The 14151-nt window shown below is 43.2% G+C and overlaps 1 pseudogene; it reads right to left on the reverse strand.

The window, feature by feature from the left end:
* Positions 1-1775: 1775 nt before the first annotated feature.
* On the reverse strand, positions 1776-2970 carry LOC125931927 (glyceraldehyde-3-phosphate dehydrogenase-like; annotated as a pseudogene).
* Positions 2971-14151: the final 11181 nt, after the last annotated feature.

Here is a 14151-nt window from a genome sequence, read left to right on the forward strand (position 1 = left end):
CCACTTTATTTTTTTAACTTTACTTATTTATTTTTGAGAGAGAGAGCACGTAAGTGGGGAGGGGCAGAGGAAGAGGGAGAGAAAGAGAGGATCGTAAGCCTTTTTTTAGAATATTTACTTATCTATTTTGAGAGAGAGAGTGCACAAGCAGAGAGAGAGAGAGAGAGAGAGAGAGAGAGAGAGAGAATCCCACGCAGGCTTTGTGCCAAAATCAAGAGTGGGATGCTTAAGCAACCGAGCCCCCCAGGCGCCCCTCCAACATGTCACTTTAATTCGATTTATCTTGATGGCAGCTTTGCTCTTTCAATCTAAGTATTCATGTCTTCCTTAAATTCTCTTCTTTTTTCACTATTGTTCCTCTCCACTTCCTATTTCCTTCTTTTGGAATGCTTGTTAGATATGTCATTCACACTTCTATGTTTCTTAATCTCTCCGTAAGATTTTCTACCTAAATTCTGAATCAGCTTAGTTTTTTAATTCTGTGACCTTACTTTCATGTCTAGAATTTTTATTGGATGATTCTGATGCCTTTTTTTTTTTATTCCCCCGCTCCCACCCCCGTGGCTCTATTCCCTTTAATATCATTAATCATTTTAAATATATTTATTTTTAGGGTTCTTTTCTTTGGTATTGTTCTTTTATCTCTGGTTTACTGTGTGCTATATATGCAGAACTTCTTAAGGATAGGTTACCTATGGGGCGCTTGGGTGGCTCAGTTGGTTAAGCATCGGACTCTTGATTTCGGCTCAGGTCAGGATCTCGGGTTCGTGAGATCGAACCCCGGGTCAGGCTCTGTGCTGGCATCGCGGAGCCTGCTTTGGGATTCTCTGTCTCTCTCTGTCTCTCTCTCTCTCTCTCTCTGTCCTTCCCCTCCTCTCAAAAGTAAATAAATAAACATTGTTTAAAAAAGGATAGGTTGTATACTTCTGTGATTTGTATGATGTGTCTACTCTACGAGTGTGCACCCACACATGCCTGCTTCTTATTGAGGCAGGATTTTTTTTTTCCTGTAGGAGTCCCTGGCTCCCTAGTTTCTGAAGATAGCTCTAAAAATAATTTTTGCGTTTGCATCTGCTAGAGACGCGAGCGATTTCACATAAGGGGAAACAGTTTTCGATGTTAAGTTTTCCTTTGCCTTCCGGCACTACGTGTGCACTGTAAACTCAGGTGGTATAGGGGCATTTGTCACAAACTTAAGGCTTTTATTTCTCATGGTATACCGATTTTGCCTGTTCCCCACCCAGAGACGAAGGGAGAGTCATGTTTCCTTGAAGCTTCCCTGGGCCATCTGGCAGAGGTATGTTTTCCCTAGTCCTCTAGTCACAAGGTGCAGCTTACTTATCGCTCTTCCTCAGTTGGAGCTATCTGCCTTAGGCAAGTACAAGGTCATGATTCCCTTCCCTGCAAGGGCCTTAAAAGCCTACTCCAAAGTTATCAAGGTGTATGACTAGTTCAGATAGCCCTTAGGTCACCATAATACCAGCTAATTTGGGGCGCCTGGGTGGCTCAGTCGGTTAAGCGTCTGACTTCAGCCAGGTCACGATCTCGCGGTCCGTGAGTTCGAGCCCCGCGTCAGGCTCTGGGCTGATGGCTCGGAGCCTGGAGCCTGTTTCCGATTCTGTGTCTCCCTCTCTCTCTGCCCCTCCCCCGTTCATGCTCTGTCTCTCTCTGTCCCAAAAATAAATAAAAAACATTGAAAAAAAAATTTAAAAAAAAAATACCAGCTAATTTACTTATCATTTTTGTTTTGAGTTCTTTTCTTGGTTTTTTTTTTTTTTTTTTTTTTTTTTTTTTGGCTGGGTATGGTATGCTTTATTGATGGTACATGACAAGATGGGGCTCTCCAAGCCCCTCCGCTTCTTCAGGGGGTCTGGGATGGAAACTGTGTAGAGGTCTGGAGAGTCTCAGCGTGTTGGGGGATGATTTGGGGCAAGGACTCCCCAGAAGCTGAGGGACTCTCTTTTCCTCTTGCTCTTGCGGGGGCTGGTGGCCTAGGGGGCCCTTACTCCTTGGAGGCCATGTGGACTATCAGGTTCACCACCTGGTTCCTGTAGCCAAAATTCATTGTCATACAAGGAAATGAGCTTGACAAAGTAGTCATTGGAGGCAATGCAAACCCCAGTGTCGAAGATGGAAGAGTGGGTGTCACTGTTAAAGTCACAGGAGACAACCTGGTCCTCAGTATGGCCTAGGATGCCCTTGAAGGCGCCCTCCAATGCCTGCTTCACCACCTTCTTGATGTCGCTGAATTTTGCAGCTCCAGGCGGCAAGTGAGATCCACAACTGACACGTTGGGGGTGGGGACACAGAAAGTCATGCCAATGAGCTTCCCATTTAGCTCAGAGATGATCTTGCCTAGAGCCTTGGTGGTGCCAGCAGAAGCAGGGATGATGTTCTGGGTGGCTCCTCAGACATCATGCCACAGTTTCCCAGAGGGGCCATCCACGGTCTTCTGGGGTACAGTGATGGCATGGACTGTGGTCCATGATGCCAAAGTCATCATGGATGACGCTGGCCAGAGGGCCCAAGCGCTTGGTGGTATAGGAGGCATTGCTGACAATCTTCAGGGAGTTGTCATACTTCTCATGGTTCATGCCCATCACAAACATCAACAGAAGGGGCAGAGATGATGACCCTCTTTGCCCCATCCTTCAAGTGAGCCCCAGCCCTCTCCATGGTGGTGAAGACCCCAGTGGACTCCACAACATACTCAGCACCAGCATCACCCCATTTGACGTTGATGGGATCTAGCCTCTAGAAGATGGAGATGGGCTTTCCGTTGATGACGAGTCTCCTGTTCTCAGCCTTGACTGTGCCGTGGGTAGAATCATATTGGAGAATATAGACCATGTAGTTGAGGTCGATGAAGGGGTCATTGATGGGGACAATATCCGCTTTGCCAGAGTTAAAAGCAGCCCCGGCGACCAGGTGCCCAATATGGCCAAATCGGTTTAGTCCAACCTTTGCCATCGTGTCTCGGGACGAGCTGGCACCACTCCAGAAAATGTGGCTTCTGTTTTACAGGGAGAAGCAGAGAGCTTGAGTTCTTTTTATACTTCTGTCAGCTGGGAACTTTTCTTTCAAGATCCATTATGATTATTAAAATAGCTATATTTTTATTCAGGGTTTTTATGTCCTTAGAACAGAGTTTGGTGTTAGGTCAGTTTGCTATGCTGACGAAACTACTGCATACGTTACTTTTTGTAGTTTAAGAGGCCACTGTTCTCAAGTATTTCAGATAACGATGATTCCATGCAACGCTGGGAAGGTATGTTTGGTAGGCGTTTCTTCTTGCTTTAATGATCATTTACTAGGAGATGTGTCTGTTTTACCATTTCACAGAAAATAAAAGGAGCCCTTTCTGATTCAGTCTGAAACATATGAACCTACAAATGTATACTCCACTACAAACACTGCAGATAAACCTTACGGCTTTTAGGGATCTAATATTCAGACCAGCAGAGGGCATGTTTGACTACATTCCTCATTATCACTTTTCTATAATGAACACATGTCACATATCATGTGTATCTTTGTTTGAGTGAGATAACCCGTGATTTGCTTTCACATTTCTCAAGCGTAGGCCATTTATTTTCCCCGGGGGGGAGCTAATTTAGTTCAAATTACGCCTGGTCGGCCGCCTGGGTGGCTCAGTTGGTTGGGCATCCGACTCTGCATTTCAGCTCAGGTCATGATCTCACAGTACACGTGTTCGAGCGCTGCATTGGGCTCTGTGCGGACAGCTTGGAGCCTGCTTGGGATTCCCTCTCTCCCTCTCTCTCTCTGCCCTTCTGCTTTCTCTCTCTCTCTCAAAACAAACAAACAAACAAACTTTCTGAGATTGTTCATCTCCACTCAATGGCCTGGAGATTTAAAATCATTGGTGTGTCAAACCAGGCACCCTTGCAAGCTGGAGAAATCAAAGAAGCAAGCAAATAGAGTGAGACACTGGACAGAATGACGGGGGTAAGTCACAGAAAGGAGACCCAGTATGGGTGATTCGTTCATCAAAAGATTGTGAATTCTTTGTTTTTAGTTCTTTGTTGTTGTTGTTGTTTATTTATTCTTGAGAGAGAGAGACAGAGACAGAGTGCAAGTGGGGAAGGGGAAGAAAGAGAGGGAGACGCAGAATCCCAAGCAGGCTCCGGGCTCTGAGCTGTCAGCACAGAACCTGATGCGGGGCTCGAACTCATAAGCTGGGAGATCATGACCTGAGCTGAAGTCGGATGCTTAACCAACTGAGCCACCCAGGCGCCCCAAAGGATTTTGGATTCTGTCTCAGATGGAACTGAAACCGCCCCAAGCAATCTTGAGGTGCGAGGATGAGGGCGAGCCCACCGTTCCCATTGTTTGGAAAGCACGGTCTCTACAAAATATCAGATCATGCTTCACACGCGTTAAGTTCTACAGGTTTGACATGATTCAGTGGTCCTCCTCTGGATAGCAGAGGAGAAGCTGAACCCGACAAAGGTAGAGTGAAGGCCCTGACCCAAGTCACATAATCAGTTTGAAAGGAACTGCTGTCCTCCTGTTTCCCCGTGAATGTAGCCTTGTAATCATAGGAGAACAGACTGAATGTGAAAAGTGGTTTAAAATATGGGTATTTTCAACTTTGGAGAAAAACCCATTTCAACAAAATTACAGTCATTTCACTTGAAAGGATATTCCTGCTTATGATTATTACTGAATTTTGTACATGTGATAAGGTGCTAGGTCTTACGTTTCGCTTTATTTATTCAGGTTTAAGAAATGGCGGTGGCTGGCTGAATGCAGAGAAATAGGAACCACACCATAAGACGAACTAGATTTTTTTCTTCCCATTACATCCTATTTATTTCTTGGTCGCTTTCAGTCCGAAAGCTGATAATGGGGACTATTATTCTGGCCTCTATTTGAAGATCAGCCTATAGCTTGGCATCCTACCGTTGTTAGTGTTCCTTGAATTTTATTCCAAATTATATTGCACACATTCAGCAGAGAGGCTATTAAAATTACACGCGGAGGAGAGCAGTCAAGCTTTAAATAAGTAAATAAATACATAAATAAATAAATAATGCAATTCTACCAATTGATAAGAAAATCTGGTGAAATTAAATGTTGGGCAAAAACTCATAACACTCCACAAACAGTAACAAAACTATCTTTCTAGCAAGTTCTTCACTTGAATTCAGCTATGAGTTACATTGATTGGATGCCCATTGCTACCTTTTTTTGAATCAACTTCACCGCATGGAAAGTTTAGAGATGTATGTGAATACAAAGTTTTACCCTTTTGGTTGTAGTAATATTATGCGCACGTGGGTGCATGTGTGTATGATTACAACATGAACGAACTTGATAGTCAAATTTTAAGTCTTAAATCCCCTGAAGGATTTTTCAGTCTGTCTATGACTCTGGCATATTTCTTTAGTTACCAGGTAGGCACAGTTACATTGTAGAAAAAGCATAGATCTTTCCAGCCAGAGAATCAGTACTCAAAGCCTCTTGGTTTCAATGACCGTCTTCATGAGCTCAGACCAGTTTTTTAATATCACTAGAACTCCGTAAAGTGGGGGAATGAACATCCACTTCCTGAGTCCTCTAATTGGTAGGCCTTGCTGTTTCTATAAGCCAAGCCTCTGTCTACTCTGCTGCATGATTTGAGAGATTCAGCGATGATTGTCCTCTAAATATTTCTCCTATGGGTATTGCTGTAGAATTTAAAAATTCCCTATCGTGTTTCCATATGGGTTATTGAAGGTGTATTTAAAACCATTGGTTTTTCTGAGCAGAGTAAAACTTTTGAAGCCATGATTAGATCGTCAAAGTTAAATTGATTGAAATGTTTTTCTGTCACCTAAAACCCTGATATTCAAAGTGCTGTCTCCACACTAGCAGGTGTGAGTATCGCTAAGGAGCTTGTTAGAAATGTAGAACCACAGGCTTCAAACGAGTCCTACCGAATGACAGCATGCATTTTAATAAGAAACCAGTGAGACGTATGCACATTACAGGTCGAGGAGCACTGGGGCACCTGGGTGGCTCAGTCAGTTAAGCGTCCGACTCTTGATTTCAGCTCAGGTCATGATCTCACGGGGCTGGGACCGAGCCCCACGTCAGGCTCTGCACTGGGCATGGAACCTGCTTGGGATTCTCCCCCGCCCCCGCCCCTCCCCAACTTGTGCATGCATGCACTTTCTCCCTCTCTTTCAAAATAAACGAATAAATAAATAAATAAGGTTGGGAAGCACTTATCTTTATGACTCCTGAAGAAATGGGATAACTTTTAACGTGGGAAAGTGGCTTGCTTAAGTCGGGGCAGGAGAGAAAAAGGTGACCATGGTAGAGGACCTTGTACGTCAGATGATAGCAGGAAGACAAACACACCAAGGAGACGAGGCAGAAAGAAGGTTCCAGAGGAGACATGCAACTTATTTCACAATCCCTAAAGAAACGTATCCTTCATGACAAGGACAATTGGTAATCAGACAAAGCAAACAAACAAACAAACAGAGCAACAGAGAGCTTCAATGCTATAAGCACTTTTTTTCCTTTTTATTTAAATCTTTATTAATTCAAAAGAAAAACTTCTAGGGTAATAAAACTTCTTAGAGGCTTTGGAACCATAAGCAAATGCACATGTTAGCTCACGTTCTTCCTACAAAGCATAAAATACTTGATCATTTCTAGGACAAAATAAATCTATAATAATCTAGATCTAACCTACGACCTATCTATAAATCTGGGGCATATGTTGCTTTGAAAGCCTTAGTCCTGAAAACTGGCTTCGCGTCCTATTTGTCAAAAGGTACTTGATTGCATCCGGTCAACGAAACATAGGTCTTTGCATAAACCAAAATATTTTTGAAGTTTTAATAATCATACCGCTAATTGTAAAGCAGGACCATTTGTTTTCTTCTTTGAATTTTCATCCACAGTGTCGGTGAATTCACTGGCTGAGAACCAGTTAAAAATCATCAAACTTTAGAAGTGACCCTTGGAAAGTCTACTTGAAGAAATCCCAAGAAGTCCCTGCTCCAATGCTGTGTTCTCAGGGATTCACAGCATGGCATGATCAGCACTGTCTCTAGAGAAGTTATATCATTCTCCTTTACTATTTGAAAACGGGTGGATTAAAAGTCAGCCTGGGAAGTAAGATTGAGTGAATGACAAAAAATAGTATAGATTTTCCATTCGTGAAAATAGTGTATATTGAAGCCATATGAGTTCATATACCTATATATCTAATATCTATAGCTAAATGTACATTCACGGAAAGCCTAGATTGCCGATGGATACTTCAAGAACTTTTGGAGTTAAGGGGGAGATGTCCTGATACCAGTACCTTCACAGGCAATTTTGCTCTTTGCAGAATAGTGAAATTTGTTTCATTCTCTTCGCAAATATGTCTTGTACCACCTACTTTGCCCAGAGAACTAAATGGAGCATTACAGTGGGTATAAAGAATCTAAGAAAACGCCTTGATGTGATTATGGTCTAGTAAGGGAGACAAGACATTCTAATAGAACACATAAGTGTTATAAACAAAATGTTCCTGGAGTTCTCAAGAGAGCGAGAAATCAGTTCCAGCTTGGGAGAAGTCCCAAAAGTACAATGGAAGAAGTGGCCCTGGAATGAATCCTTCACAAACAAGGGTTGTAATTGGCAGACAAATGAGGAGAAGGCATTCTAAGCAGAAAGAACAGTACAGCCTATGTCCAAAGAAACGGAAAAGGCAGATGGTATTTAAGAAATTACTGTAGTGCTGTTGATGCGTAGGGAAGCAGAGGGAACTGGGACCGGAAAGGCGTGTTGAGACCGAGTTTGGGACAGGTTGCTAAGGCAGACACTGAGGTGATTTAAGAAAGATTACTCCGGCCTCAGTGATTACGGTTGGATAGTGAAAATGGTCTAAGTGGGCCCACTAAAATTGAACACCTTGCTTGTAGTCCAACAAGGAGGCAATGGCCAATGATTGTAGGTACCAACAATGGAAATGTGAAGAAAGGCTCAGATGTGTGAGATGTTGCTCGGAAGGAGGATAGGATACAGTGATTGAATGTAGCCGAAGTCTAGGAAGAAGGCTAGCTCAACGATGATTGTGAAATTCACGTTTAGGTGACTGAGTGAACAGGGGTACCATTATCCAACTTCGAGTAGACAAATTAAGAGACGACTTCTGTGCGTCGTTATGCCAAGATAACCTAATATAGCCCTTTCCCAACACCCGTGGCTTTAGGTTCATCTCCGTATTATACAGTTTCATAGCACCGTGGACCTTTACTTGTGGCATATCGTAGAGTGTGACTTTACATTAACTTGTACGACACTTTCATCTCTGTGTGCCCCGTTAGACCACAAAGTCCATGAGGGCAGAGAAACACAATGCCTGGCAAATCACAAGCACTCAATGTGTATTTTTTGTTGGTTTGATTTTTCCATACGAGTGGTTGGGTTGAGTAGATAAAAGAATGATTTTTTTTTTAATTTTTTTTTTAACGTTTATTTATTTTTGAGACAGAGACAGAGCATGAACGGGGGAGGGGCAGAGAGAGAGAGGGAGACACAGAATCGGAAGCAGGGTCCAGGCTCCGAGCCATCAGCCCAGAGCCCGGAGCCCGCTTCGGGTTCTGGGTCTCCCTCGCTCTCTGCCCCTTCCCTGCTCGTTTCTATAAAATCGAATGGAATTACATAATGAACCGGCTCTTCGTGAAATGATAAGGATATGGGTCTCCACACTACTGTATCTTATGTGGTCCAAAATGAAAATAACGCAGAGGAATTTTACAGGGGTGAAGCTGTTTGCTGTTGTTCAGGATCTACTCATCTTCTGACTTACTGTTAAACCATCGTTCTTCTCCCTCGGTCTCTCAGAGGAAATAGAAGCCAAAAAGGTTAAAGAACTCGGTGACGATTCTACATTTAATTAGTGACAGAGCTAGACAACACAGGAGATAGAGCTAATATTTATCGAACGTGTCTTGTATGTAACACCATTTTAAACATACCCACACTTAAATGTCCCAACTCCCCCTGTGCCATAGGTGTTATCCCATTTTTATAGATAAAAGATTGAGGCTCATGGTGATTCACCTTTCCTATATCATATACTAAGCTGTCAGGTTGATTTATTTGATTCCAAACGCCATGCTGATAACTTTCTGGGAAAGACAGAGCAATTTCAGTTGAAACATTTTCATCCAAAAGAGGGGTATGTGTCTACACTGTAAACAGAATGAGAATTTATGTGATTACTGGCAAGGCTGAAGAGACCATGTAGATCTGCTTTGAGCAACCTACAGCCCTGACTCAGAAAGGCAGACCTAAAAGAAGCAGAAAAAAGCAGCCCGGGATAGACCGAGTACAGCAAGGATTATCACACACTTAGGGGAAAGGAGGGCTAGAGGTTGGCAGACGAATAGGAAAAGGGCAATTGGGAGTCACCTAGGAGGACCTGGTCTTCGTTGTAATTTTTGTCGTCTTCTTTTTCCCCACCTTCTTTTCTTCTTCATTGTTGCAAAATAGACGGAACATGAAATTCACCATTTCAAAGCATGCAATTCAATGGTATTTAGTGCATTTGCAATGTTGTACGAGCATCGCTGCTGTCTAGTTCTAGAACTTGAGCATCTACAAGGGAAAAATTATCCCCATTAAGCACAGGTTCCTTTTTTTTTTTTTTTTTTTAAGTCAAGTGAGAGAGCAGCAGTTCTGGCTGCGATAAAAACATGTGGCTGAAAAACGGTAAGCTTCTTGCTGAAAAAAAAAAAAAATCACGACTATTTCCCCCCAAGCTTCCCAGTCATTCAGTTTCTCCCTTCTGCTGAAATGTTCAGGGTGGAACTATCCCTTTAAATCCAGCCCCTAATCAAAGTCTATAGGCGCGGACTGACCGGGAGCTGGGATTTCATAAACCAAGTTAGCTAAACACCCATTCTTGTCGTGAACAAAGAATACCATTGAAAACGTGATAGAAGACTCCGTGGGGATAATGTACTTTGGTCATTAAGACGTTACCACCCGCGCACAGAAAAACCAACAAAACCTGGTGTGTGCGAGTGGGGTGGGGAAGAATCTCTTGCGGCCGTTACGTAAGAGGGGAAAAAAAGAAGATTGTGCCACAATGCTACCACGTGGTGTAGTGTTTCTAGACAGAAAGAAATAGAGACAGTACCTACGATATTGAAGAAATATTGTCTAGGAGTATACCAGGGGGACAAAAAAAAGAGAGAGAGAGAACAATGGGAATGAGGACCAAATTGAATGAGGAAACCAGAGGCATTACAGGCTAAGTCTTACAAAAGGCTTAACGCAGTGAAAGCTACAACGTAATCTGCTGGAAGGTTTCTTCAATGGAGCAGAGCAAGCCTGCGTCCAATCGAAAGAGAAAAAGAAGCTGATAATTGATTTTCTTCCCCAACGGGCCAGGCTCCATTCACGGTAACCATGCAGGGCATTGTCTGCAGGAACCCACCAGATGGTCTAAGCGGAGAGGGAGAATATGCCAAGATGATCCAAGGGAATGCAGATCACTTTTACTGCCGTGTTGCTTGGGGTCTGATGGGAATGGCAGACGGCAAGAGTTTTTTAGTATGCACTTGATATCTTTCTTTTGGGAGCCAATTTATTTTGATATTTTACCTCAAACATCAAAATGATACACAGTCCCGAAGGCTCTCAGCAGGCTTTCTTAGCTTGTGCCCAGCAAGGGAACAGAGTCAATCTCCCCAGCCTCTCGGGTCACAGTTCATTAGAAGGGAGAACGAGGCCACTAGCAATCTGAGGCAAGTGGATGAAACATTTGAAAGGAATTATTCAACCACTCTGCATACACTTGTTGGAAAATTTCAGTAGGCGGAATTGGGAGCAATTGTGACTTTAATGGCCTCAGTACAGTTTTTTAATGGCTAAAATAACCTTAAATATTCACCTTTAGAATACCAACAGAGAGTATATATATATATATATATATATATATATATATAGAATATAGATCACGATGTAGGAATTGAGGTAGTCCTCAGCACAAGAAAACGTATGCCGGTTGGTTAGCATTCATCGTACGTTTTCCTTTAAAGACCATCTACGGAATGAGTGGCCAGGTCGCTCTCCAAGCCCAGAATGTAATGTTAAACTCAGTCTTACATCCTGGTTTTGGGTCACGAAATAAAGGGTCATGGATGTCTTATTTTTCACCCTCTTTCCAGGGTGAATGGTCGGTTCTAGCAAGGTAAATATTTAAGACAAGCAAGGTGGGTCTTTGATTTGGGACACATACCAAGGTCCTCAGAGTCACGTAACACTCAATGCCCTCAGGCTGCCCTAAATGCACCCCCGCCCAGTACTGTGGGATTCCAAGCAGGCCTGACCTGCTTCTTAAAGTGCTACAGAATCCAAAATTATCTATTTTCTCTGCCTACAATAACATTGTCATGCGTTCCTTTCAGATAATTCATCTCATACCCCAAAGTCAAGAAGGAAACAACCTGGTTTAAATCCCTCTCGAGGCATGGATGACTGATAATCCCTCTTTGTTGGCATCGGTGTTTGAATTATTTAAAGAGAATTCTTGTTAATCCAAAGATCTCGCTAATCAGCAGGCTTCATTCGTGTTAATAACATGAGGTAAGCGTATTCAACCAGGCAAATTTTTTTCGGAGCTGGAGGCCACCGAACAGGTTAGCTATTCCTGAATGGTTAGCTCTCTCGAGATATCTTCCCTAAAATGTTTCTGATTCTTTCTTTCTTTTTTTTCTTCCTTGTGTATTCAAAACCCCACAACTTGGTACAGTGGCATAGTGATACCTGAGGCAGCATTGGTGATGAACACCAACGTCAAGGTTGATGAGGGAGGGACGGACAGAACAATCCTGAATTACAAGAGAGGTGTCTTGAAATTTTTCTTTATATATAAGGTTTTTATTTATCTTGAGAGAGACAGAGAGCACGCATGTGCGAGCAGGGGACGGCAGAGAGAGAAGGAGAGAGAGAATCCCAAGCAAGTTCCATGCATCAGCGCAGAGCCCGACGCAGGCCTTGAACTCACAAACCGTGGGGTCATGGCCTGAGCCGAAATCAAGAGTCAGATAGATGCTTAACTGACTGAGCCACCCAGGTGCCCCGAAAGGTAGGTGTCTTAAAGGGGAAACACTAAGGGCATCTGGGTGGCTCAGTCGGTTAAGCTTCTCTCCCCCTCCTCCACTCACGCTGTCTCTATCTCAAAAATAAAATAAATAAACTTATACCCTCTAATTTTTCAAAAATCCCCTAGTTTTCAAAATGAATTTAACAATTCCTGAGAGTGAGATGTTCGCTCTTTTGTCTGACTAAATCCCAATGAATCAGCAGCAGTACAAAAACAGCATACGCAGCGTTTGACGATAATACACTGTAGGAAGGCAGAATAATTTAACTTACATCTCGCGTAAAACAGAGTCGTGTTTTCTCCATCGGGGTGATCTTTGCGAGATGCACCGGGGAAAGTCATAAATCGGCAACAGGAATATCAGCACTTTAAAAATTAAATTGCAAGAGCAACCCCGATTCCACTGGTGTTACATATGATACTGAGCTACACAGCTTGAAAGTTTATCGAGAAAAAAAAATGGGTAATCAGTTATAACGGATATATAGAAAAAACGATTGGAATTCCCGTACTTAGTGTCCTAACCCTTGCCACATCTCTAAAGCTTTGGTTTCAAATAGAAAGCATAGATGAGGAACGAGATTAAGCGAGTAAGTGTAAATTTGCCTCTCTGAGAAGCATCAAGCAGACAATGAACATGCTGGAGAAATGTAGGATATCCCAGAAAGCGCACACTAATGAAAATTTTGTCGCCAAGACCCAATGGATTTTTTTCACCGTGAGCTCGCTGATTTCCTTAGGCATGGCCGATTGTGGAGAGAGTCTCATCACCAATGGCTGTCCTCTGAGACAATTCTATCACCTAGTAGGCATTTCCCTTCTCTTCTCGGTGATGCATTTCTGGAGCTTCTGAGCCTAGAAAAGTAACCCTGCTAATAATGGACAAGATATACCGTGTATTCATTGTATGCTGAGTTTGACTGCAGTCGTCTTACACACATGATCTCATTTCATTCCTGCAACCCTGCGAAATAAACACACACTTTAGCGTCTTCATTTTATAGATGACAAAAATGAGACTTAGTGGAGTTGCATCTGCCCGAGGTCATGGAGCTGGTAAGCGGTGGAACACGGATAGAAACCCAGATCTGCCGGAGTAAATCCATGCTCCAAAGTCATGATCTTAAGAGTGGATACATGCATGGGGCACCTGGCTGACTCGGCTGGAGGAGAACACGACTCTTGATGTCGGGGTCATGACTTCGAGCCCCGTGTTGGGTGTGGAGATTACTAAAAAATTAGGTAATTCGTTAATTAATTTTTTTTTTTAAAAGTGGATACATGCGTGCTGCAAGTGTGTAAGAAGATTCATTTGGGTTCTGGAAGTTAATAATAAAATTATATATCTAAGGGGCGCCTGGGTGGCTCAGTCGGTTGGGCATCCAATTTCGGCCCAGGTCATGATCTTGCGGTTCAGGAATTTGAGCCCCACGTAGGGCTCTGTGCCGACAGCTCGGAGCCTGGAGCCTGCTTCGGATTCTGTGTCTCCCTCTCTCTCTGCTCCTCCCCCACTCATGCTCTGTCTCTTTCGCTCTCAAAAATCAATACACATTACAATTTTTTTATATTATATATTTAAGTGAAAGCTAAAGTGTACCAAGATTTATAGTATTCTAGATTGACACAGGCACCCTCACTAGATCGACACGTGAGATGATCAGATACTACACTGAGTGCATGACCTGCCTCCGGGAGGCCTGGGCGTCATACCACGTGGGGGGGGGGGGGGGGGTGGTAGGGCCCTGCTGCTTTTGCCATGTTGCCACCCGTTACAATCTCTGTGTGCTCATCGGAGTGCATTTGTGGATTACGTCATGCGGTTTTCAGTGGGCAAGTCGCTTATTTATTTAAGGGGACTGGTTATAGGTGATATTAAAACGTGAGCACAGCCAATAAGAAAAGATGAGGCTGACAGTTCTGGAACCAGTTTGCTGGTTTTCTTTTGAACCAAAAACAGAGTCAAAATGAGGGTACAAACAGATCTGGTGGGAAGGTGGCCAAGATATACTTTGAAATTTTTCTGGAAA

This window comes from Panthera uncia, chromosome X (assembly GCF_023721935.1).
Source record: "Panthera uncia isolate 11264 chromosome X, Puncia_PCG_1.0, whole genome shotgun sequence".
NCBI lineage: Eukaryota > Metazoa > Chordata > Mammalia > Carnivora > Felidae > Panthera > Panthera uncia.